We start from the raw sequence: 26,866 nt of genomic DNA on the forward strand, positions 1-26,866 counted from the left end.
CACAAAGGAAGACACAATGGCTACCAAGGTGTGATACATCCAAGAGACAAACACAAAAACTCATTCCAGCTGCAATGGCATAGGAGTAAAATACTGGTGTACAGGAAGTGTACAGAGCTGAACAAAACTGCCTTTACCCCAGCCCTTGAAGTTTCCGGAGAAGCAGTCTGAAAAGTTTCAATGTTTCTTTCCAAAAAATAAACTGAAATAACCCCTTCATTTATTTTAGATTCCTTTCAGATAGCCTTGCAGATGGTTTGCTGAAATCACCACGCCAACAAAATCTGTTTGGCTCAAAAAATTAAAATAACCCTACCAAATTATCTGCATTTCTCTGTAATAAAAAACAGAATTTCTTACTTCTGTCTATGAAACTTATTCCCACTCTGCATTTTGTGAACTGAACTACATAAGTAATTTCTTAAAGGCCCACACATTTGTCCTTTATTACCCAGTTCTGGAACCTGAAGTAGAGTATTATCGACACTCACTTTTTCCCAGTTTGCTTTTCCATGTATTTATGTACTTTCTCTTTACATGAGCCTCCTGTCAAAAATACCCCAAAGACATTAGAGACCAATATTAATAAATCCTAGAGGTGTTGTTCTTTCTTCCTGTAATGACATGCATCTCAGCTGGTCTCCATGACATCAGCTCCGTAACAGACAGATAAAGCTCAAATTAAAACTATGTCCCTCCAGGCAAGACACCAATGACCCAGTGGGCCACTGGGTTGAAGAACAAGGGCATGAGTCACTGTTCTCTCAGAGGTTTTAATTCAAAGTTGTTTTGAGATGGGTTTTTTTTTTTTTTTTAAGATTTTAAAGTAATCGCACCCAATGTGAGGCTTGAACTCGCGACCCAGAGATTGAGAGTCGCACCCTCCACCAGCTGAGCCAGCCAGGTGGCCCTGTCTTGAAAAGTCCACCTAGCAGTGGACTCTCAAAATGACTATTTCTCTTTTAGTCATGAAATAATAATGTTTTGTTTAGCAAGACACAGAATTGCCTCCCCAGGCCCTAGGGAGCCTGGTGTCTGTGCAAAGCCACTCTTGCGAGCCTTCTGGGTCCCTCGCACCCAGCACACAGCCCTCTCGGGCGCCTCTGCGGAGCCACGGCCCCACGAAGAGGCGATGCGGAGATACGCAGTGAGGTGACTCAGCTCCCATAATCCTAACTGCTGTCACTGCGGTCTTGTGGTTACATTTTTTTAAAGCATCTGTTCCTGGGTGCTTACGCTTTTACAAAGCAGCCGTAATGTTCCCAGTGGTATAATTGCCCAGATATAGCCATGCCTGCTGCTCTGGGAACTGTCAGGATGAGAGGCTCGGCCCGTGAAGGCGAACTCGGGAGTTGGTCTGGCGCGGCGCGCGTGGACTCCCCAGGGAGGTCTCTCTCCTCAAAGCCGGTGGGTAGAGTCTCCCCCTGGCGGCTGCCGAGATAAGTTCACGGGGGAGAGAAAACACGGGCTGTGCTGTGTTTGCTGGAACGCATTGTCGCCGCTACATTTCAAGAAAACCGGGATTTACCCAAATGAAAAACTGCCCTTCACGGTCCTCTGAACATGTGTCTCCCCCACACGTCCACTTCTTCAGCGGATTTCAGGACATCTTCTCGCACTTAAAGCCGTTCTGGCAATTTCTATCTCGTTTTCTGTGGAAAATTCCCTACCAGTCCCACTTCTTTGTCTTTTAAAATATTCTCGTGTTTTCTGCTCTTCTCGTCTATGTCCCCAAACTATAACCTTACAAACGTCCCAAGTATTTGAAGAGAATGTGATAAAACTCCAAGCCCGTGAATCAAAGGCTCTCACTGACAGAGTTCTGATTCCTTGTCAGGACACCTCCAAACATGCACCCCGGGGACTGGCCATTTCTAGGGATCCTGAGCCACAGCCTCCACACCATTCCAAAGACCAGGAAGCTGGTATAAGAGATTTCTCATCCTGTAATGTGCCTGAACTCCTATCCTCCTTCGTAATCCTTCTCTTCCCCCAAAAGGTCATTGGACCAGTTGGCATCATCAGACTTTGCCCATTCAGAAGCTGGGGTTGAGTCTACCTTTGCAGAATTTTGGACACCAAATGACCCTTACTTCCCTTTGTCCATTTATTTCTAAAACCAAATTCCCATCTAGTTCTCTTTTCTAAGACTTGGGTCCCTGTCCTCTGTCTTCTTACCCTGTTGCTGCTTACTGTCCAGGTGAGCTGCCTGGATCCTGAGTGGCTACAGGAGGGAGAGACTACCTTTCTCTTGCCTGTCCTTCCTCTCAACCCCAGTGGCAAGGGCCCCGAGGACAGGCTTTTCAGTAAGTTCCTGTTCCTAATCCAGCAGGTTTGTCCTTCTGGGTCTGGGACCCCTGGCTGCCCGTGGAGCTTTACTTAAATTCTTCCAGTTGTGTGAACTGCTCAGACCCCAGCTCCCTGTTGAGGCCAGATGGTTCTAGGATGGTGTATGTAGGACCCCACAGGCTGCCTCCCTCCACTGGCTATCAAATCCAGCAAGTGAGTTCAGGAAGAGACTCAGCATCTCCCGAGGACCTCTGCACAGAAGCTCCATTCCCCCTACCAGGCTCCACTCTAGGGGACCACCATGCTTCTCTCTCGGGAACTTTGTCCTGCCATCCCATAGGAAACAGGAAGAGGGTGGGAACTTGTGCACCCCCGGTTTTGACTTCTGGGGCAAACTTTCCCAGCCCTGTCTATGACAATGACGTACTCACAGTTGAGCACCGTAAAGCACTCCTGCTTGTTTTAAAATTCAAGTCCATCTCAGGATACTCATCTATAGAGAATGATACAAATGCACACATCTCAATATCGCCCTGGTACCTTGACACGCATTTAAGATGTTCAACCATCATTTGCAGGAACTCTCAGTGTCTCTCGGTCTCTCTCACACACGACGGCCCACCCCACAACTCCTCTTGAGATCATACTGAGTTACCTCCTTCTCCATCTACCTGTCAGCTCCTGGCTACATTATTTCCATTTCTCCTAGAGAAACAGATTCCTGTTTGCTCTGGGCCCAACATATATCAACACAGCTTTGGATGGAATCTTCCCTCTTCTTCATCACCCTCAGTCCAAACTATCCCCTGGACTCAGCCCCCTGAGCTTCTCTGCATCAGCTGCTTCCCTTCTCTGGGCCTCAGTGGCCAACCACAATGAGCCTGCCACTCCAGCCCCTCACCTCCCTAGCTCCACGGACTGGCATGTCTAGAGTCCTACTTCCAGCTTCCCCCTATTTTGTTTGACGTGATGGCACAATCATTTTCCTAATTGTGTATTATGACTTAACATTCTTTAGAAAGCAGAGTCCTCATCCATTCGTGGGGAGGGTGTGATTGCTTCATGAGGCCCCCACACAGGACCCCCTACCCCCTTCTTCTCACCACAGACATTACAGAATGAAGAGTGCCAGAAGAATCCTTCATCCTGGGAGCCATGAGGCCAGTCTGGTCATCTCTCCCTACTTCCTGTGGTAGCTTGCCCCTCCGAGGAGATCAGACAGTTTGTAAGCCATCGGCAGCTCACACTGGCCGCTGACACAGGCAGTACGGTACGGACCCTGGGCGCCAACCAGTCGAGAGGCAAAGAGGAAGCGCTCCTCCTAACAGCCTCCTCGCCCAACAATTATTCCCTTTTGTCCTTTTCAGATAAACAAGTTTTCAGTGGAGGAAATATTTCTGTCTTAAATGTATTGGGACACTTCAGCTGTGAAATCACAGATATTTCATGACCCTGAGTACAAGCATGTACCAAATCACCCAGAGTCCTGTGCCCTGGATATCTGACTTGCCCTTTCTCTTTCTCGAATCATATTCAGCAAGCAGCCACACCACTCATCTCACTGACACGCACCTATGCAGTGATTGCCTTCATATAATAGGTTTGCTGACAAGTTTCTGCCTGTGCACAGTATAATGAAATATTTTGTATTTCTTCAACATGCAAATTAGTGTATGTAGGAAAGAAAAAAATCAGGTGGTGTTAAAAACTACAGTTTGCCTCGTGTTTGCTCCTTGGGATTGGCTGTGCACATAAATATAATGGCTTTTATATTGAGAAACCCAGATGCCCAAACCAAACAGTGGAAGAGCTCTGAAAATGATCTGGGGTCCTGGCTTCATCCCGGCATGCTGCCGGCCTGTCATTAAAAGAGCCCCTCCACAGTCACTAACCTAGGTCCTAGCTCCACATTGCCAGCACGCTGGTCACATCTGCTAGTTCTCCAGCACTAGAAAAACCAGTTGGATTTCCAGGGACACAGTTTCTTGATTTCCTAATGGAGGAGAAAAGTTAATAAAGAAGGTTGGTTGATGATAGTAATTCAGCATTAATGTCCATCTCTCCCTGACTCTAAGAAAGGAACTCAACCACAGAGAGAGTTTTGAAGCTTTAAAGTGCTGAATAGTTAGTAAACAGCTGCCACATGCAGATCTCAGCTGGCTTGGGCTTGATCCTCTGGCCTGGGCTCAGAAACAGGGGGGGCTGCCTTTCCTAGGCCCCAACCACTGCCAACATGAATAAAGGCAGATAGGTACTGAGTGACCTTGAAGAGCTAATGTCTCCCTATTCCACTGTAAATCGGGGGTGTGGGGGGGCGGCAGTGTGATGCCTGGTAAAAGAATAAATTGCTAATTAAAATGATAAAATTGCATTTGAACTCTGGAGACCATGAGAACTTTATAATTGACTCTTACAATGTGCTTTGGTTGCCCGTATGCAACTATTTATGGTTTGTAGGGAGGGGTGGGGAGTCCATTTCATTTTGTATTAACAATAAAAACACTCCAAAAAATACACATAATGGAAGTGATTACTTCTCTCCTCTAGTGAGAGACACTTAACCTTTGATCTCAAGCTAAATTACATTACCAGAGACAGCTCATAAACAGCCAGGAATTTGTTTCTTTTGGTATTCTTTTGATGATACATTAATATGATTAGTAAATTTTTCAGAGTTCTCCTAAGGATAGTTCCTCATACATTAAGATGAACTAAAAAGCAAAAAACCTTGATTTGGGCAAATACATAGAAAAATACGGGCTACCATTATGTCCCGTTGGCAGGAATTTCTTCCTATCATTCCTTACATGAAATCCCTCCACCTTTTTTAAAAAATACTATGGCACAGTGGAATTATGGAATTATCATTAAATTACTAAAATAATAAATAGAAATACAGGCCAACAAATTCAAAGAGTTAAAAAAAAAATGTTTACTTGTTTAAAGTCATACTCATGTTAATTTAACCTGAGTAATTTCTGTTCATCTGACTCATGTTTTTTTCAAATTAGTGTAGTAACTATGGGAATCATCTGGCCCAAATATTATAAGGAGTTTCCTTTTTTAGGAATGGTCTTTATGTGGGTGCTTTTGAGGGTCCCTACTAAACCAGACCCTCATGCATGCCTTGCATCTAGACCAAGCCGTGTTTGGTGCAGCATGCCAATGTGGCTCCATGTTCCCAATTTATACTTTTCCTTACATAATTAGAAGCCAGCCACTCTGCAAAAGATGAATTTACTGAACTCTACATCTGAAACTAAGGGTATACTAGATGTTGGCTAATTGAATTTAAATACATATATATATATACATACATACATACATATCACTCTACATACTCCTGAACCATAAGTCTTGGTCTCAGTGAATCATGGTATGAGATGTAGAGCTTAATTCTGTTGGTGGTGGTACAAAAACTAATAAATTAAGGAACTTGGAGGGGGAAAAAGTGAAAACTATAAAAGAACAAACATTATAAGAAAATTCCCTTAAAAAGAAACACTTGAGGATAAAAATGGGAAAACCAAAAGATTAATCATTTCCCTCCCTCGTTGCTTCTTGAAACTTCCTTCTTCTCTAATGAGCTCCTACCAGCTGGCATATCCTCTAGAAACCCACTTCATCTCATACCACACCTGCAGAGACCTTGCACCAAATAGGCCATTCCAGGCCACTCACAGCTTGGTGCTACAGCTTCAAAGGTCCCAAGGCCATCTGGAATCCCCAAACATTTTTCCAAGAGCTAAACCGAGGCCAAGTAAATCTCTCCTTATTTGGCACTGCCCATTCAAATCCTGACCTAGCCCTAGAGATACTACTAAGAATTCTGGAGTTGAGAAATTCTCAACAATGTTTAGGAACTTCACAAAAAAAGCAGGCAGGGGTGAGGCTTGTCTGCATTTCTCAAACTGTATTCCAGAATTTTATGAGCTGTTGTAGAAAAAAAATTTTAAAAACAAAAAAATATATAGCTCTCCTACTGAGATATATCTGGATATACCTCACATGCTATAAACCTCTTAGGAAGTATCAGTGCTTATTACCATATCGAAGACTCCAAGAAACCCTACAGTAAAGGAATGTCCTCGATTCTAATCGATCCAGGGGTACCTGGGTGGGTCAGTCATTAAGTGTCTGCCTTTGGCTTGGGTCATGATCCCAGGGTCCCAGAATCCAGCCCTACATTAGACTCCCTTCTTGGCAGGAAACCTGCTTCTCCCTCTACCAATCCCTCTGCTTGTGTTCCCCTCCACCCCGCATCAAATAAATAAATAAAAATCTTTTTTAAAAAATCATAATTCTAATTGATCAAGAATTCTCCAAATTGATTGAATCACAAAATCTCGGGGTTTTTGCTCAAAACATATTTTTATCTCTCTTAGAAATGGTCTTCTAATGCTTACAATCTGGAAGATATTTGAACAACTATGCCACACTGACCTAGGTGTATTTCTGTAGGTCCAAACTCTAGACACAGGAAAATGTTAATCTTTAAATCCATCCCCTGTGTTTTGGTTTGCTGAGGTGGGTAGCAACTCTACATATATCTGCTTCCCACCGAAATGGTTGACTACCTCCTCTTCTTAGCGATGATGTTTAGAGGAGGAAAAGGACAGGCCCACTGAAAGGGGCACAAGATCCATGTTTTCTGGAACACACAAGGGCAGAGCTTGTTTTTCAGGCATTCAGAGTACCTTCAAAATGAGGGCAACCTGACCCTGACTGATGGAAAATCCTACAATTACATTTCTAACACTTATTAAAGGTCAAGTGGGGAATAGAGCTTATTTGGCCACTAGGTTTTTAACTTTGTTGATGGGGCTGATGAAAAGGTTTGTTGTTTCAAGATATCAATTATAGTCTATGATTTGAGAGCATTTGGACCATTTAACATGAGCAGGGATAAATTAACTTAATTTCTGCCAGAAAACACTGATCCTGCTTTGTAAATAATATAATAATACAAAAACAGTACAAAGAATTTTCTTCAAAGATTCTTTTTTAATTTAGTAAACATTTGTTTAGTGCTATCGTCTGCAAAAAAACTATGCTGGGAGGAAACAGAACACGGGTAGGACCTTAAATCTTTCTCAGGAGACATACAGGCAAGGGAGGGGCTGGGGCACTGAGCCCCCCACAGTCAAAAATCCTCTAACCTGGGACTCCTGGGTGGCTCAGTTGGTTAAGCGGCTGCCTTCGGCTCAGGTTATGATCCCAGCGTCCTGGGATCGAGTCCCACATCGGGCTCCTTGCTCTGACTTCTCCCTCTGACTCTGCCTGCCACTCTGTCTGCCTGTGCTCGCTGTCTCTCTCTCTGACAAATAAATAAATAAAATCTTTAAAAAAAAAAAATCCTCTAACCTTTGCCTTTCTGAAAACTTAACTACTAATAGATTACCGTTGATTGGAAGCCTCACCAATAACATAAGCAATCAATTAGTATATATGCTATATTTATTATATACTGTATTCTTATAATCAAGCAAGCTACAGAATAGAAAATGTTTTTAAGAAAATCGTAAGAGGAGGTGCCTGGGTGGCTCAGTCAGTTAAGTGTCTGCCTTCGGCTCAGGTCATGATCTCAGGGTCCTGGGATCGAGTCCCTGCATCTGACTCCTTGCTCAGCAGGAAATCTGCTTCTCCCTCTGCCTCTGATCCTCCTCCCTGCTTGTGCTCTCTCTCTGCCTCAAATAAATAAAATCTTTAAAAAAAAAAAAAGGGGGGGGGGAATCATAAGAGAAAACACATTTACAATGCTGTCCTGGAAAAACTCTGGACAAAGTGCACTCAACAGTTCATACCCATGTTGTTCAAAGATCCACTATATGCATATATACACAACCAAGGGCAAAGCAGAGCTGAAGCTGTGCTGGGCATGAGTGAGTTCAACTCGGGCTTCTAAACTGCTGCTTGACTTTATCAGATAAGCTAGCAGACAACGCTGCCTTCTCTTACTGTTTTGGTTGCAATGTTACCAGCTAATCATGACCTTGTATGTATGGGTGTAGTTCAAGGGAGTGGGTGTATCAGAAATCACGGTTCTCTATGCAATTGCCTCTGATTTTCTCATCCTGCTTCCATTAGAATCTCAGCAACTTTTGCCTAGTATCTCTCAGAAAAGGCCTCCAGCTGCCCCCCCCCCAGTCCCACCCCCACCTTTGCCTTTCCTTTCTTAAGCTTCTCACAATTAGTTGCTCTGTCAGATCATAGAATCTTGGGTGGATAACTTTTCCTGTATGAGTGAGAATGAGAAAAGGATTCGTCAAAGTGGAGGATCCCAACTTGCAAGAAAATTATGGCTTAAATAAAAATGCCTTTCTCGTGGTATTTCAGCGAGCTGTCACAGGTCCTGGAGAACATCTTTCATGTCAATGATAGAATACCCTTGGTTGACCAGCTGGATCAAACATCACCTTAACTAACAACAGGCACCGACTATTGACCCCTTTTATGTTTCAGAAACATCCCTATGCGCCTTACATTTGTTACCTTACTTAATCATTGTGTCCCTCTAGCTATGGAGATAGAACTTGCTCCATTTTACAGAGGAAAAAACTAAGAATCTTGAAGAACAAATAATTTGCCAAAGAACATACACCTAGTAAGAAACCACAATACCATGCTCCTTCCCAAACACTGAGTTATTTCATTCACTTTTTCTTATCATCGCTTCTCAACAATACGGCTAACAAGGTTTGCCTTTTATAGTCTCACAAGTGCTCTCTGAGAGGATTTAATACTCCTTAATTATTTGCTTCATGCCTCATTTACTCTCTATGATGATAACCCTTTGTCTGATCCTCATTATTGCTATACATCCTTCATAGGGGCAAAGCTGCGACTATGTTTATTTCTAGCCTCTTAAGCACTTTTTATTTCATCCTTCGCTTTTACTTGGGCCTCTAGAAGTGAAATGTATCATTTATCATCCTAAATAGAGATGGGAGAAAAAAAAAATACTTCTCTCCTAACAAATTTGGAGGCTTTCTAGTGTAACCTTTCCTTCATAAAACCTCAGGCTAGGTTTCAATAAAGCTATTTCTTTTTATAAGGTTGTATCAGAGCAGTTCTTGTTTATAGATTGTTGATATTTTTAGCTTGAGCTATTTATTATGGAGAGAAATTAAATTGATCTCTTGAGGCTTTCTATATATTTGGTCTTTTCTTGTCCGACTTCAGCTAACATCAGCATCTTCTCTGTATTTTATCAGAACACTCAATAAGAAACAGACGTTCAATGTATTTTTTGTCAGGGGTTTGGACACTACTCTTCAATTATATAATGCTGAGTAGAGAATACACCTAGGAGTTCCATGTTAAGAGAGCTTCTCCTAGAATCCCAGTATGAAATCCTATGTTTCAACATTTTACCGGTCCTCAGAGAATGAGAATCCAAATTCGACAGCTGAAAGGGACTTTTGAGTTCCTCTGGAGAAGCTGCCTCATTACAGATGAGCCAACAAAGATGACATAACTTGATGGTAGTCAAACACCTTGTTAGAGAAGAATCAGGATTCAAATCCAGGCCTTCTGACTCATAAAATAATAACATCTTTTTAAAAATTAGAAACATGGAGACGATTTGGCCCAACTTCTTCTACTCCTGTTATTTCCTTTACTATGTATCTAAAACTTGGTCAGCCAGCCTTGGGCTTTAAATCTAGAGCTTTTTCCAGGAAATCAGGGCCTTCTCATCAGAACATATTGGCTTTTCGAGGCAGGAAGGATATAAATATGAACCCAAGAAAAGGAATCTGCAATTTATCCAGCAGTATCAATTGATGTAAATACTTTATATGCCATTCTCAGCGAAGGCAAATAAGCATTTCATTTAGTCATTATCTTCTATCATGTAAAATAACTAGAGATCAGAGTTCTTTGAAAAAGATGGTTATTAAAAAAAAATCTTGAATTTTAAAATACCTCCCCTTTTTATCAGCATCACATGGTAAATATGTGTCACTCTGTGGAACTAGAAATAAAGTTTTCTCCATGAAGATCCTGGCAAGAGAAATTCTTTCCTACTGAAGCTCCTGGTCACAAATTAATTTGAGAAATGCCCTTCGATTAATCCCTTAAGACGTCATTTTATCTCTGATCCTAAAAAACCAGCTGAAGAATATGAGAAGAGAGTGTTGTTTTCAAGTCCACTTAAACCTCTTGAAACTTCTCTAGAGAAATGCCAATTCCTGGGGCACCTGGGTGGTTCAGCTGAGTGTCTGCCTGCAGCTCAGGTAATGATCCCAGAGTCCTGGGATCGAGTCCCACGTCGGGCACCCACTTCTACCTCTCCCTCTGCCTGCTGCTCCCCCTATTTGTGCCACCAAATTAAAAATCTCTATTAAAAAAAGAAATAAAGAAATGCCAGTTCCTAGTTCCCACGCTGCAGCTGGAAATGGCAGTTACATTGAACACTGATGAGCCTCCATTTTATGTTAAGAATGTTTGCTCTTGTAAATGAGTTAAAATCATCCCTCTTCTTTCACCAAGACAGCTAGTTCCACACTTTCTTAGGTCCCACCAGATCCCCTGTGATTCCAGTCTTGTCTCATCCCACTAGGACTAGATCATCTTTGTTTGCTCTGCTCATCTTTCAGTAGGGTTATGGAATCAAGAGCCAGTAGCACAGGTTCAACAAAGACCTTCTCCATTCTTTCCAGGCCCACGTTTGTGAATGGTAGCATTTCTTCATGGAGAAAATGACCATGGGTAAACAATATTTTTTTCTCCTGGATTTTCAATGACTAATCTTTGAGGATGAAAGAAAATAACACATCTGACAACTGAGTAGAATATTTAAAATCAAGACTTTCTGAGAATAGTTAAACTCTGTGATCACTATACCAACCTGTAAAGCTTTCTTCTGCCCTCGAGCCTATGACATCAGTGCCATCCTTTCTGAATCATACATTGCTGTGCCTTGAAGGCAGAGGTTACAGCTGGTCATCTTGTGGTTTCCTTCATTTAACCCTAAGCAATTTGTGATGTTTTGATTTTATTTTGCTCCCAGTTCTGCTGTCACAATCATAGAGAGATAACAAATGGGGATCTCCAGCCCATCTGTCCTGTCATGTAATGGCATGCCTCTGCCAGAGAACATGAATATTTCACCACCAGCTAGAGCTAGGAAAGCCACAAATATTACACAACCTCAACCAGGATGTCTTGTGAGGGACTGCTCTGTTCTTCTGTTGGAGAATAGTTCATAGTGTATGCTATTCTCCTGGAAAACAGCTCCCTATTAGATCCCTAATGGAAGTCAGAAAATTATAATGGTGCCTCATGTCCTGAAGTTGGTTTTCTTAGCCAAAGCAGCATTGAGCTCATAGGCTTTATCATATACTCCCATATACTCTATATATGTCTCCCATATACTCTATAATGCCCACTGCACATGCGTCTTAAGTGATCAGTAAGGGACTGAGCTGTGAGGAATGATAAAAACTGTAGATGGTCATCACATGCTCTTTCCCAGTGATTCATAGTCAGGTGAGACTCCATGTGTCAAGTATCTCAGTCCAGAGCTGTGTTTTCCTGGAAGTTAAAGATGATATTAACTCTTTAACAAAAAGAATGATAAGGTTGAGTCGCTTCTATGATTACAGAGACCTTACTCTTTTTTAAGTTAGGAAGAACATCTGGTACAGAATTAAGGAATAATATAGGAGAATGGGGGTCAACAGAGCTTCTGTGAAAAAGTAAAAATCCACTGGAGGGAAAAACATTCTCTACAAAAATATGGGGGCCTTGGTGATCAAGAACACAAGGGTCACAATTTAAGCACAGACCACCAATGATGGTGATAGCTCTTCTTGTTCACTGACCATCCACTCTAAGCTAGGCATTGCCCCCCAACATACAGAAACACAGGACACATGCCACGCATGCATGTGTCATCCAAATATCCAACACACTGTGATGTATAGCAGAAATAAGTGCTTACATTTCCTCTACTGGACTCTTGTTGGCTATCTAGGTAGAACGAGAACAATTTCTAAGACAGCTGGAGTAGGGAAAAATCCTATTCTGTTCTCTATAAATTTGGGAATGAAGTTGAGTAGTAGAGTAAGCTGTCAGAACATTGTAATATTGATTCTGCCCTGTTTTAATTCCAGATCCTTGCTAGTTCTTATGAAGAAAAAATTAAAATATATTCTATCCAAATGTATAAAGCAATTATTTAATGTTGTAGGGACTACAAGGATTAAAGCAAGAGTCTTCAAGAAGTTCAGTTTATTAGGATGATAAGACACAAAAATAACAATCATATTAAACACAGCGTGCTTTGTTTTATGAAAGATGTAAATTCACACAAGAACTTTGAGAATTTCTAGAAGATGAGGGGAAAGGAGAGAAGGTGTGGTGGAGGTGCCATTTGAGCTGGGCCTATGGGACTTTCAGAGGCAGAGATATGAAGATAAATCCATTAACAGATTAAGTATAAGGAGTCATCAAACAAACGCTCTGAAGGTAGGAAAGCCCAGGGTATGTTCAAACAAAAGTAAGGAGTTGAGTATTACAGAAGGATTGGATCCATGAGGTGGACAGTTACAGACACACTGGAAATATGGACCTCCCCAGCTCATGAAAATCACTTGCTGTTTAGCTGAGAATTCTGGATTTAAACCCTGGGGAACCACTGAAGGTTTTTAAGCACAGAAATATCTTCATAACTGCCCCAGGAATATATAGATGATGAGTCATGTTGGAATAGATATAAGTGATAGTTGGGCAAGAAGATGGAAAATTCTCTTGTTGAATTAGGGTCTAGGCCAAGGATGAAAACACATGAAACCTGTAGAAAGCTGCTCACTGGGGAAAAACACAGAAGTGCCAGAGTTCACAGATGGCCCTTGGGGAGAGAGTCTGCTGCACAGAAGTGATGAAGGTGTAAGATTAAAAGATTGTGGCCAAAGGAGTACTTTTACTCCCAATCACTTAGGGCTGAAATTGCTCTGAGAAATGCTGATATCTGACGTATCGCTGGTCTGATGGTTGAAGAGCCAGAGTAGAGATAAAGATCCCTAAAGTTCGGGAAGTTTTGTGAGGCTATAAACATGAGTATTGACATCTTGGAGGACAGGATGCAAAGGTCAATAAAACAGAAGCTAAAATCACTGTGTAAGATGAGGCATATTGTGGAAGTTAATAGATGTAGACAGAGAAAATGGTATAAGTAGTTTACCCTCAAAACAAGAGAGTCTATAGAGTGGTAGTAACAGAAAAATGATCTATAAATGACAGTGGGAAGTATGATGATGAACAACAACAACAAAAAACTGAGAACATTGATAACATCTAGGGAGAGAAACCTGTTGACTGGGAACCGGGAGAGGAAAGAGACTTCACTGGCTACCTGCTGAATCTTGAGGTTTAAACCATAAAAAGGTGCTACCTTTTCTGTTTAATTAATGTATTTTATGTGTACATTGACCTTAGCATTTCTTCTCATGAAAGGGTAAGGAGAAGTGGCTTCAAACTGGCAAGGGCTTGAGGGTAATGGGATTAACAAGGTTAATCCTTGAGGCAGAGATATGGAAGGAGGGAATGACTCATGGTGAAAAGGGCCCCCATAGGTTCCATGGTGCATACTGGTACATACTGGAGCTCATATTGGTTCATAAGAACAACTGCGAAATTTTCAAGTGAGTTGATGTCAAGTTGGTGGCTTCCAAATAGCCGTGTGGTAGAGTTTACACTTTGGAAATCAGCAAGTATGACAAATTAGAAGCCCCCTCTCCCTTCATTCAAAGAGCCTACTGTTCAACCTTAGAGCCCACCTCTGCACAGGCATCACGGAAATCGCTATTAGCCAGTAAACGGTGGAGTGAGTCCAAAGGAGCTGGGAATAGGCAGTTAACTGCAGTATCTTCTTAGTAGCGGGGAGGATAAGATTTATTCACCCAAGTTCTCACTGAAATGCTGGTATTCTGACCCAGCCCCTGCAAACTGACCTTTCGAATGTAAAACTGTGTCTGTCCATGGCTTGCAGCTTGGTGATATGCAGGTGATAAAGCTGTTCTTTGCAATGGATTTTCTCACAAGATATGGAAGTGAAAACAAAAGCATGCAAGACTCCTTTTGCATAAATCTGTCCAATTTCTTGAACATTAGATGACATGTACAGGACACATTTTTTCCTGTCAACTCCTTTCTTCTTTTTGACCTTCTCCTCATAGTCTTCTTTTGTAATCACATTTTCAGATGTAGACATAGGCATCTCCAGTGGGAACTGAGATTACACTTTCCCTTGCCTTGCTAGCATAAACCAAAAATTCCATGCCTTGAATTCACTGTGAGGAGCAACATGGACTAAAACCAGGTTCCTGGTTTTGAAATGGAGATTTTATGAGAATATCCAAACCAATTATTTATGGTATGATAGGTCTTTTTCATTAAAACCATACAAACTCAGGGGCGCCTGGGTGGCTCAGTGGGTTAAACCGCTGCCTTCGGCTCAGGTCATGATCTCAGGGTCCTGGGATCGAGGCCCGCATCGGGCTCTCTGCTCAGCAGGGAGCCTGCTTCCCTCTCTCTCTCTCTCTGCCTGCCTCTCCATCTACTTGTGATTTCTCTCTGTCAAGTAAATAAATAAAATCTTTAAAAAAAAAAAAAAAAACATGCAAACTCAGCAAGCTAGATAAGTAGGCTACCAACTTTTCCAACCAGTATTGAATTGAATTCCAACCAGTGAAAAGCACTGAAAGAAGTTAAAAAGTAAAGATGTAAAAAAGAAAGGAAGTTAAAAAAGAAGTGCAAAAGGAAGTCAAATGCATAGCCTTCAGTCCCCAAGGAATTTGGAAGGTCAGGGACATTTTGCCTGAAAATGAAGGGACTCAGACTCAGGTCAGAGAACCCCAAACTCTTCTGCCTGGAACTGTCATTACAGAATGCTCCTAATCTCTCTGGACTTCAGTGTTCTCATTGTCTGAGTCAGTTCGGGCTGCTATAACAAAATACCACAGACTGAGTAACCTGTGAGCAAGAGAAATTTGTTTCTTAGAGTTCTAGAGGCTGGAGGTCCAGATCAGAGTGCCTGTATGGTCAAGTTCTAGGTCTGGTGAGGTCCTGCATCCCAGTTCATCCACAGCATCCCACATAACCTCACCTGGCAGAGGAACCAAGCAAGTTCCTTCTGGCCACTTTCCTATGGCACTAATCCCATTCATGAGGGCTTCACCTTCACTACCTAATAGGCTCCTAAGGGCCTCATCTCCAAAACTACCAAACTGCATATTAGGATTCCAACATGTAAATTTTAGGAGGACACAAACATTCAGAACACAGCACTCATTTTGTTCAGATTGTGGAAGTGCAAGGAGATCACACACACACACACACAAGTCAATCCAGTGCGTGGTATATGGCAGTTGCTCAATAAATCCAGTGGGAGAGGGGTGACAGTGGTGGAGTTGGCAGAAATGATGAAAGTGATGGAAGTTAGGGGAGGTGAGAGAGGTGCAGGTCATGGGGTGATAGTGTAGAGATGGTGGTGAAGATAGGAATGGGGTGGGTAGTGATAGCAGAGATGATGATGGCAACGGTGATAGTGGGGGCGGTGCTAGTGGATGGAGGTGGACATGGTAGAGGTGGTGATGCTGGAAGAGATGATGGTGAGGCGGGAGGGGTGACGGCAGCAGCCTTCACTATGACAGTCATCCTCCTCTCATAATTCACGTACCAACCACGGCTACTACAGTAGTATTTTACCAGAATGGTTACTTATGAGTATCCTATCAACAGGGATGTTCTATCCACTAGCACTTCTAAAGAGCAATAGTATAAGATACAGGAACAGTGCTCTAATGGAATGCAGAGGTCACTAAGTGCAACTGAAATGCAAATAACGAAAATGCTGTGGACTGAGGGCCAGAACAGAGACAGCAGAATGCTAAAGGAAGGCCAGAGAGGAATCGATTGTGCCTGAAAAGGTTGGGAAGGCTCCACTGTGAAAGGCAGTGAGTTGATTCCGGAAAGTGGCAAGAAACTGTTTGCATGGAAAATGGTTTCCAGGCAAAAAAGCAGCACATGCAGAGGAGTGGAAGCACAGAAGTCTGTGGTGTGTGAAGGAAAGAGTTAAGCCAAAGACTAGGTAGGGTACATGGAGGAAGTAATGGAAGAAGAGGCCGGATCTACACTGAGAGGGGCCTTGAATTTGATGCTTTGAGCAACAGAGCCATTAACTGTTTTTTAGGTAAGGAAGTCACATTTAGGGAGAAAGAATTAAAGAGGGAAAAGACTGAAGACAGGCCAGTTGGAACACAAAAGAAAGGGTCCAGACTAGAGGACAGAAGGGCTTGCCCAGCCTGGCACTGAGGGCAGGGAGAGGAGAACAGGTGTGAGGACAGGAACTATAGGAAAAGGAGTGAGCTTGGATAAAGTTCTTCCCAGCTTCTCTGCATTTAATGTGCCCTGATGTAAGTGATGTGCTTGCCACAGTATCCATAAGCAGCTGAAATTGAGCCAAGAATGACAAAGAATACAGTGACATTAAAGGAAGACAGAATAAGAATTAGAACTTGGTAGCAAGTGGTCTCTAAGAGTCTTAAACACTCCCTAATTCTCATTAACCTTTAAAGAAGAGAAATGAAGAAAAAGAAATGTCAAATTCTTTCTAGTGTGTGTGTTTCTCCAATCAGCAATTGAATAACTAAAGATTAGTGACCATGTTTCCCATTAAAAAAAAACAAAACAAACTCTGAAAAAAATCTGGAATCCTCATAACTGATTTTTAATGGGGAGAAAAAATGGAACGTTAACTTTCCAAAGCTACTTTCTGAATGTCACGGTTCTCTTTTCAATAATGCTTTTATTTTTCCTGATCAAAAATGTGTCTCATTGTAGAAAATTCTTTAGAAAAAATGTCATGAAATTCATAAATAACATGAATTATGCAGGACCTGTTGGCAATTGAAAGGATCTGGCTTCTCTTCTAAATGAAATGGGAACCATTTCTAAGTTTTAGTGAATGGGTTACATGATCTTGGTTTTTAAAGAATTATTCATGTTGCTCTGTTGGGATTAGACTATATGAGGACAAGGGTTAAATCATCTATGATTATTTCTTTAAAGTAGATTTTTAAAGGGACGCCTGGGTGGCTCAGTAAGTTAAGCAGCTCCCTTTGGCTCTGGTTGTGATCCCAGGGTCCTGGGATCCAGGGCCATGTTGGGGTCCCCACTTAATGGGCAGTCTACTTCTCCCTCTCCCTCTGCCCCTCCTCATCTTGTGCACACATGTGCACGTTCTCTCTCTCAAATAAGTAAATAAGTCTACGGCCATACCACCCTGAACGCGCCCGATCTCGTCAAATAAGTAAATAAAATCTTAAGAAAAAAAAAAACAAAACAGAATTTTAACGAGGCACCTGGATGGCTCAGTCAGTTAAGCCTCTGCCTTCCACTCAGGTCAAAATCTCAGCAGCCTGAGATGAAGCCCCACATTGGGCTCCCCACTAAGTCTGCTTCTCCCTCCCAAGTGCTCTTGCACTCTTGTGTGCTCCCTCCCGCTCTCTCTCTCACTCTCAAATAAATAAATAAAATCTTTTAAAAATAAAAACAACAGATTTTTTTTTTTTACTGAAAAGTGGTGGGGTGCTTGGCTGGCTCCGTTGGTGGATCATGCGACTCTCGATCTCAGAGTTGTGAGTTTGAGCCCCACATTGGATGTAGAGATTACTCAGAAATAAAATCTTTTTAAAAAATAGATAGATATAAATAAATCAACAAATTAAAATGGAAAGTGGAACCACTTCATCAAGATAGTATTTGCTTAGAATTTCCTACAAAGAATATTCCCATCAGTTATGCATGAGTATGTGTGGGAGAAAATAACTGTTGAGAAAGTTAGCTCCTGGGAGGCCAAGTTCAAAATCTGTTTTCTACCTCTATTAAAAAAAAAACAAAAACAAAAACAAAAAACTGGCTTTATTTCAGACTTAAATAATCAACTTTCAAAAAATGGTTACCGTTTCTGCTCAAGTACAGCCACGAAGCAGGAAATCATCAACTGCCAATTTAAGAGTGAAGAGAATCAAGAATCCCTTTCCTTATTTAGCAAGGCATTTACTGAATACCTACTGTATGCCAAGCCTGGGCACTGTCCCTGAGGACATAGCAGGAACACTAACCCAGGCTCTGCCCTAACTTCAAGGAGCAGAGAACTGAGACTTATTTTTTGAACACTTATGCATATAATTGTCTATCATGGTTACAAGTGCTATAAAGAGAGAAATAAGGGTGTGTGAGGATCCTAGGGAAGCCATGAAATAGGCAAACAGGGAAAATACATTGCCGCTTCCCTAAGGAACTCTTTCTTTAACTCCTGATAAGGGAATGGCAAAGCACAACGACCAGAAGAATGAATGAGAAGGAAAAGTTAACTGAAAGAAGTTAGTGTGGTTGCAGCAGCAGAGTTTGGCGAGAGGGAGGCGCAGGGCGTGGGAGTGGTCTATGACAAAACAAGAAGTAATAAGTGTCCAGGTAGCCCAAAAAGCTATATGCCATAGGAAGGGTTTTGAAAATTTTGCAACAGAAGGCTGTTAAATGGTCTCAGCCAAAGGTCAAGCCGCTTAACCTATTCAAATGCTCTTTTTCTTCTTTAAGTAAAATTGACATAAGACAGTATATTAGTTTCAGGTACACATTGTAATGATTCAATATTTGTATATATGGCAAAATGATCACCACAGTAAGTCTAGTTAACATCTGTCACCATACAAAGATATTCTTAATAAAGTAAGCTAAAATAAAACTAATAGATGGAATTTGATTTCAATGTGCTTAGTAATGGAAAAGTAAACATTAGATGACTTATCAACCAAATATCAACCATTTCACTTACCTGATAGGTGTCAAGTGTTAATTTCAGGATATGGCTAATACAAGCATGGATAATCAGAACTGTTATTTACATTTAGAGACACTGAAATAGAAATTACTTAGAAATTTCTCAGAAATATAACACAATGATAGGCTTGATTGCATTTGTAAAAAATAACCTTGCATTTTTGCTTTAGGCTTAAAGAATGACAATCAACATTTTTGAGAATCATTTTCCAAATGAAAAGGAAAACTCTGACATGAATTTGCTTCTGCAGGGTGCATACTGCACTCACGTAAAGATTTAGCTGACAACTAGCAAGAAGAATTTGGGGAAAAAAATGGGAGAAACAGCTGTCCAGGAAGGTATCAGTTGCCAGGTTTGTTTGGAATGCAGTGGAATTCCCAGGCCTAAGTGTGCTCTGCCAGCTTCATTTAGCTCATTGATGATTGCACGCCTTTTGAAAACCACATTAGAGCACCCCATTTTCTAAGTCTCATCTCCTCTTGAAAAGGAATATATATTTCCGGGCTCCCACAGGATGCATAATTTTGTACCATTGTTAGTGATTATTACCACCATTTATTTTCCTAGTCATCCACCCATTCCACTTAGTGTAAGTCTAAATATGCCTCGCACACCTTTAAAAACGCCATTTCTGGTTATACTTCAAAAGGCAGAAGTTGGTCAAAATAGTCTCACTCCAATGATCTTTTCCAACAATAAAAAGTTTTTAGCTTCTTAACAGTGTTTACTTCTTACATCATCATCATCATATATATATATATATATATATATATGGTTACGAAAATGCTGTGTGAAATAAAATAAATATAGGGGCACCTGGGTGGCTCAGTGAGTAAAGCCTCTGCCTTTAGCTCAGGTCATGATCTCAGGGTCCTGGGATCGAGCCCCGCATCGGGCTTTCTGCTCAGCAGAGAGCCTGCTTCCCCCTTCTCTCTGCCTGCTTCTGCCTACTTGTGATCTCTCTCTCTCTGTCAAATAAGTAAATAAAAATCTTTAAAAAAAAAAAAAAAAGAAAGAAAGAAAATAAATATATAAAGATTGGGGTTGTACAAGACAGCGAATATTTTTATTTAGCAAATACTTATCTAGCACCTATATTTGAGCTATTGTTCAAAGATGCTTTACAAATATGAACACAACAAATATTATACAGGGTATTCTATTTCTGATTTATGACAGACTTAAATTTACCCTCAACTCCTTAAAACTGAAGATATTCTGTTATAAGGCACCAAGCTAGTTCTATAGACCTGAATAGAGATATAGCACAGTAGAGTCCAATATTTGGTCAAAGCCATGTTGGAATGTGTTGAGGAGGAAGAATTTTTTTCCCTACCCTCTTGTGTTTCCTTACTGAGGCCTGCAAATTAAATTTACAAAAGGTAGATAAACAAGAGAAAAGACAGATATTTATTCATATACATGTTTGTATTAAAATATGACTCAAGGAGGCAGTTAGAATTTGAGGCTTATATACTATCTTAATAGGAGAAGGAAGGCTCTTACAAATGACCTTTTTTTTTTTTTTTTTTAGAGAGACCACACACCCAAATGTGCACTCAGGGTGGGGAGGGGCAGAGAGTGAGGGAGAGAGATTAAGCAGACTCCAGGATCAACATGGGGTGGATGCGGGCTATATCTTACAACCCTGAGATGATCACCTGAGCTAAATCAAGAGTTGGATGCTTAACTGACTGAGCCACAAAGGCACCCCCACAAATGACTTAAGAAAGATAAATGAGCTCTTAGGAGACTAGTGAGGCATGTGATAGTTTCATGATAATGTCTGCTTAAATATGGTGACACTCCTCCTCTCTAGTGACAAGAATCAATCCTTCCTGGTTGCAGAAACTCCTGGGAAATGGATTTGTGACCATTGAGTTCTTTTAGGGGTCTCTGCTTTTAGGCAGGTAAGGAAATTCAGGGGGGGGAGCCTATTTCCAAATGCTATCAGCTTAAAATAATTATATGCCACTTTGTAGTATTCTGGACACCTTTAAAAGGAAGTTAGGGCCAAAGAAGACTGTCTTTGATCCCCCTTGCTGGTGGACATTCAGGCTCTGGGCTAGCCCTGAGGATAGAGCTCTCCATGGGAATAGGACAAGGATGAACGCTTTCAGGTTCCAACAGACTCTCAGGGGTCTGAAGTGTCAGAGATATGCTTAATTCCAACTATGCACTGAGGCTAGCCTCAGAGACAAGACGAACACTAGAGAAGTCCCACTACCTAGAACATTTCCTCATATATAGGGATTTTTTAGTAATGTCTCACAGAATAGACTTGACCAAATAGACCGGCTTAATCTCTACACCCCACCCCACCATAGTGGGAAACTCATATGGTCCTCCTCAACAACAAACACACTTTACCAGATACCAGACACTACATACTATTAATGGCATCCTCATTTTGAGAAAACAAACACACAACAAAGTATAGTAAGTTTTCCAAGGTCAAACAGCTGGTTGGTGGCTCAGCTGATATTTGTACCTATTCAATTTGACTCCAAAATTCAAACTCTTAACAACCAAGTTCTACTGCACTAGCCTTCTTCCTCAAAAAGTTTTATTTGGGGTGGCTGGGTGGCTCAGTGGGTTAAGCCACTGCCTTTGGCTCAGGTCATGATCTCAGGGTCCTGGGATCAAGTCCCGCATGGGGCTCTCTGCTCGGCAGGGGGCCTGCTTCCCTTCATCTCTCTCTGCCTGCCTCTCTGCCTGCTTATGATCTCTCTCTGTCAAATAAATAAATAAAATCTTAAAAAAAAAAAAAGAAAAAAAAAAAAGTTTTATTTTAACTGAACTAAAGTATAACAAATGGCTTGAAGAAGCTTTTATTTAAAGTATTAATGTGACAATATCATAACCTAAAAACTGCTAACAATACCAACCTCCTGACACATCCTAGTGCAATAGAGTCTTCAGATCTGGCCATTTCTCCTGACATGAGATACTATCTAAAGCAGAGTAACATTGTGTGCATTATACATAGGGGAGCCTGACACCTGACTCACAGTGTCAGCTTCTTCAGGGTCGGCCCCTCCCTCAATACACGTAATCTGCCCCAGACCCCAGTGCTTCTGGCTCATTGTCACTTGGCTCAGGGTTGATGGACTTGGCCAATATGCCACAGTATCATCAAGCACAGCACTCTGAAGCTTGACACTTTCCTAAAAATATCTGCCCCAGTGAAATCTGTAAGTACAGTGGTAATAACTGATACACTCATGATTTCTCTAGAGTAGAGCTTCATTTGGGGAAGAGATGGAAGTTAAAGTTTGAATAGTTTTAGAACAGATTAGATAGAATAGAATAGTATAGATTCCTAGAACTAGATACTCCCAGCTTTAGGTTATTCTTACCACTCTCCCCCCATAGTTGGATGTGGCACCTGCACAGTTTCAGGGGCTTCGGACACTCCAAGTCCCATCTAGGGACCATGTTCTCCTGCCTTGGGTTCTGTTACCACACTGACTATCAGTTGCTATTGATTTAGCAGTGTATTCCATCCCTTTGTGAACAGCATTGTTAGAGGCAAGCAGAACATTTTTATGTACACATGCTGTCTGCCAGGCACCACCTTAGTCATAGTGGATACAAAAATAAGTGAGGTCTAATTCTCACTTTCAAGTTTCCATCAGAGAGAGAAGCATGAAGGCAGAGAGGCATGACATTTGAGGTGTGGCCAGTATGCCAAGGAGAAGTCAGGAAAGGCTTTATAGCACAGCAAATATTTGCGTTGTTTCTGGAGAAAGGGTAGGTGTAAAGCAGCCTGCTCACAGGACCATTTGTGTACTAAAATCGGCAGATTTGGATGTGATCAATTTCTTTAAAGGGCTACCGAAAACCTCTGGAGATTCCACTGAGGGTGGAGAAGAAAAGAGCCTTATTTTCACATGTTCACTCCACGTCTGTCAAACCATGTCTACATCTGAGGGTTAAAACTCTATTCTCCGACCCGAGATAAGCCTGGAAGCCGCATCCTGCCACAGACCGACCGCATTCTCCGGGCTTTCCCTGCAATGACGCACTAGCGCGCGCAAACGCCAGGGGGCAATGCAGTTTCACCAAAACTCCTAGGAACGGGTCCAGGTTTTGTTTTTGTTTTTGTTTTTTTCAGGTTTCGTTTTGACTAAGAAAGTTTACAGCATCCTGATGCAAAGGTGGAAACCCTTACTAAAAACAGTTCTACTAAGAAAATAAAAAGTTTATATATCCTTACTTTAAAAGATTCCCGAATTGCCATCCAAATCGCCTTTCAGCATTTGTCCACAGCTGAACGTCTGGCAATATTATTTGCAAAAGAATTACTTTCATTTTTTTTCTCAGTATAGCTGTCTGGTTTTCCCAGTCCTCTGCGTAAGAAACGGTTACTCTAGCCATCCCCTTGCTAGCCGGAGTCACACTGTTCGGACTCCGTTTCGCCCTCTGCCCAACCGTGGGCTCTACTCCCTCCGCGCCCATTCAGCGCATCCAGCTGCCTCTTTGGCTGGCGCTGCGGCTCCCTTTAAGGTAATTCCAGTCCGGGCCTGTGTTTTGTTTCCAGCTCCGCAGCCGCCAGGTGTCTGCCCTCCCTTAACCCCCAAGGATGAGAGATCAAAGGTGTGCCTACGTCTGCCTCCTGACCAGCTCTTTAATCTGTTACATGTTCAAAAGGGACAAGCGCTGCATTATGCACTTAGGGAGGGAGGACGAATCAGAGAAGTGGAAAGGGGCAGAGTCCCAGAGTGTGTGAACTCAGTAAGAGGATGTGGAACATGTCTGTCTACATTGTAGCCCTGCCATGTGGGAATGTTTTCTTTTAAAAAGAGCAAAAATATCACGGGCAAATGGAGACCCCTGTTTCCCTGACTGGAGCCCTACTAAACCTGTTTAATGATAGTACACAGACCCATGTGGAGACCAGCATTAAAAGAAATCTAACAGGGGCACCTGGGTGGCTCAGTGGGTTAAGGCCTCTGCCTTCGGCTCAGGTCCTGGTCCCGGGGTCCTGGGATCGAGCCCTGCGTCGGGCTCTCTGCTTGTTGGGGAGCCTGCTTCCCCTCCTCTCTCTCTGCCTGCCTCTCTGCCTGCTTGAGATCTCTGTCTGTCAAATAAATAAAGATTTAAAAAAAAAAGAAAAAGAAAAAGAAAAATCTAACAAGGCAAAGGAAAATACTTTTTAAATTATGAAATGGAAATTATACGGACATTTATAGCAACTTGGGCTTATTTCACGTCAGCAAAAAAGGACAGACTAAACACTTAAAAGAGATAAACTGAAAAATTTTGAGAAAGATTATTTCCAATAGATCTTCTACTTTCCACACCCACAGGAGTAAACAAGCAGGGAAATGCATTTTTTTAAACAGGAGAAAGCAAATTCAGTATTAAGAAAACAATTCTGGGGGCGTCTGAGTGGCTCAGTGGGTTGGGCCTCTGCCTTCCGCCCAGGTCATGCTCTCAGGGTCCCTGAAGAGTCCCGCATCAGGCTCTCTGCTTGGCAAGGAGCCCGCTTCCTCCTCTCTCTCTCTCTGCCTGCCTCTCTACCTGCTTGTGATCTCTGTCAAATAAATAAATAAAATCTTAAACAAACAAACAAACAAACAATTTGGGAGCGCTGGTTATGGAGGGATAGGGCTCTTACCTAGACACGCAAGCTCACGCACGCAGGCGTTCCTTCGCCCAGGGTTTTGGTGTCAGGACAATCTAGTAAGAATTATGTCTGAACTTAAACTTGGGAATAATGTAGCTAACTGGAGCACCCAGCTTTCTTTAAATTCGGAATAAGTTTCCACCAAGGGCATAGAAGCGAGCAGGCACGTGTGGGTTCTCTCTCTCTGTACGCCTGTGCCGCGCATGCCCAGAAGCAACCTTCCGCTCTTCCGCTTTTCCTTGCCCGGGGCTTCCAAAAGCAACTGCAGCTGCTTGGGTTATGCCGAAATGCCTTTACAGATAGTCGCGAGGTAGTGGTGACTTAATAGTAAGTCACACTGACCTTCCCCAGTTACAATGTCTTTGAATCAAATCACAGTACGTGAGAGGGAAGAAAAGTGGCACAGGTATTAATGGCTAAGGGAAGCAGGGAGTCCTTATCAGCAGCATCAAATGTTTCATTCATCTACTTAGCAAATATTTGCTCAGCACTGCCTCCGGTCACACTCCTGGACTCCGGGAAATCAGTGATGATCAAAGAGTCTTGCTTTCTTTCTGTTCATAGAGTTTACTGTCTAGAGGTAGACAGTATAAATGAAATGAATGGCATAAATGAAATACTCTCCGAGACCACTGCTCTCAAAGAAAGAAACACAGTTCTTGTGGGAGAGTCTGCTTTAACAATGGAACTAATCTAGGGGGTCAGGGAGAACTTCTCTGAGAAAATCCTCATAAGCTAAGACCTGAGAGATCAAGAAGGGTGAGGGGGGACACATGTCACTATTCAGAGAGCTGAGAAAGTGGGGTGGCTGGTGGGGTAGCTGCGGAATACAAAGCTCAGGACGCAATACAGAGTAAGCTCAGAGGATTGAGGCACCTGTAACTGTTTCCTGCTCATAACATATTACCTCAACACACAGCATAACAGCTTAAAAACAGCTACTTTATTATACACAAGATCTTATGGATCAAAACTCCTTCAGCTGGAGGTTGGGCTGGTCTAGGCCCTCCAGGCTAGCATTATTCATACACCTGGCACCTTGGCTTCTGTGGCTTGAAGTGTGGGCTCAGCTGAGACAGCTGACAAAACACCTATAGGGGGCACCTCCAGCACTGCAGCTTTAAGACTTCTTACATCACAATTCAGGGCCCCCAGGGATAGTATCCAAGAGATAGGAAGTCTTAAATCCTGGGCCCAGACACTAGCAGAGCATCCTTTTCACCATCTTCTATTAGTTGAAGCAGTCACAGAGCACCCCGCCCCCAGATCAAAGAAAATGACAGAGATGTCACCTCTCAATAGGAAGCATTTCAAATAATTTGTGGACATTTTTAGTCAGCTACAGTCCATCCTCTGGACACAAATTATTTAGACTCTTCTGTAAGGCAAAACAGACTCCTTCCAAAGCCCTCCAGAAATCGCATTATGGCATGAAGTTCAAGTTTGAGGTGAGGGTTCTTACCACTGAAATAAGGTTCAGGTGTTGCTGAGGATCCTTTGATCCTGTTCTCTAGTATACTTTTATCAATATGAAGACTTGTAAATGAAAATAAAAAGCTATCTGCTCCACGCACACCAGCATATACTGACGACACAGAGATGAGATCAGTGTAATGACCTCTCCCAGTCAGGAGTGGAAGAAGGAGGGGCATGGAGTAATCTACTGGTCCAGAGCAATTCTGAAGTCCATATGTTGCCAGTTCCTTCACTGGGGGCCTGGTCCTGTTGCCCAGGGATGAATCTTTGCAGTTCTTATCTCCTCCTCCAAACTCTTAATTGCACCTTCCGAGTCATCTATCCTGTTTCCTTAACGTCTAGGTCAGCTCAGGTATTTTGCTGTAACAAAATACCATAGACTGGGTGGCTCGAACAACAGATATTTATTCCTCACAGTTCTAGAGGCTGGAAAGTCTGAGATCAAGGTGCCAGCATGGTCAGGTTCTGGTAAGAACTTTCTTCCTATCCTGAAGATAGCCTCCCAAAGGCCCCATTGTTAAACCCCATCACACTGAGGATTAGTTAGGGATTCGACATATGAATTTGGGGCAGGGGACAGGAATAGGGGACAAGACTCAGTCTATAGCACATAAGATGTC

The 26,866-nt window shown here is 42.2% G+C and overlaps 1 protein-coding gene and 1 long non-coding RNA gene across 15 annotated transcripts in view; one reads left to right on the forward strand and one right to left on the reverse strand.

Annotated features, from left to right (window-relative positions):
* LOC132023498 (uncharacterized) overlaps positions 1 to 25,064 on the reverse strand; it is a 331,116-nt gene extending 306,052 nt beyond the window's left edge. The window contains exon 1 of the long non-coding RNA XR_009405969.1: positions 24,762 to 25,064. This is a non-coding gene — a long non-coding RNA (uncharacterized LOC132023498). The remainder of the gene's footprint in view (positions 1 to 24,761) is intronic.
* DLGAP1 (DLG associated protein 1) overlaps positions 1 to 26,866 on the forward strand; it is an 869,387-nt gene that overhangs the window by 721,788 nt on the left and 120,733 nt on the right. The gene's annotated exons all lie outside the window — the stretch shown is intronic.

Source organism: Mustela nigripes, chromosome 8 (assembly GCF_022355385.1).
Source record: "Mustela nigripes isolate SB6536 chromosome 8, MUSNIG.SB6536, whole genome shotgun sequence".
NCBI classification, from domain to species: domain Eukaryota; kingdom Metazoa; phylum Chordata; class Mammalia; order Carnivora; family Mustelidae; genus Mustela; species Mustela nigripes.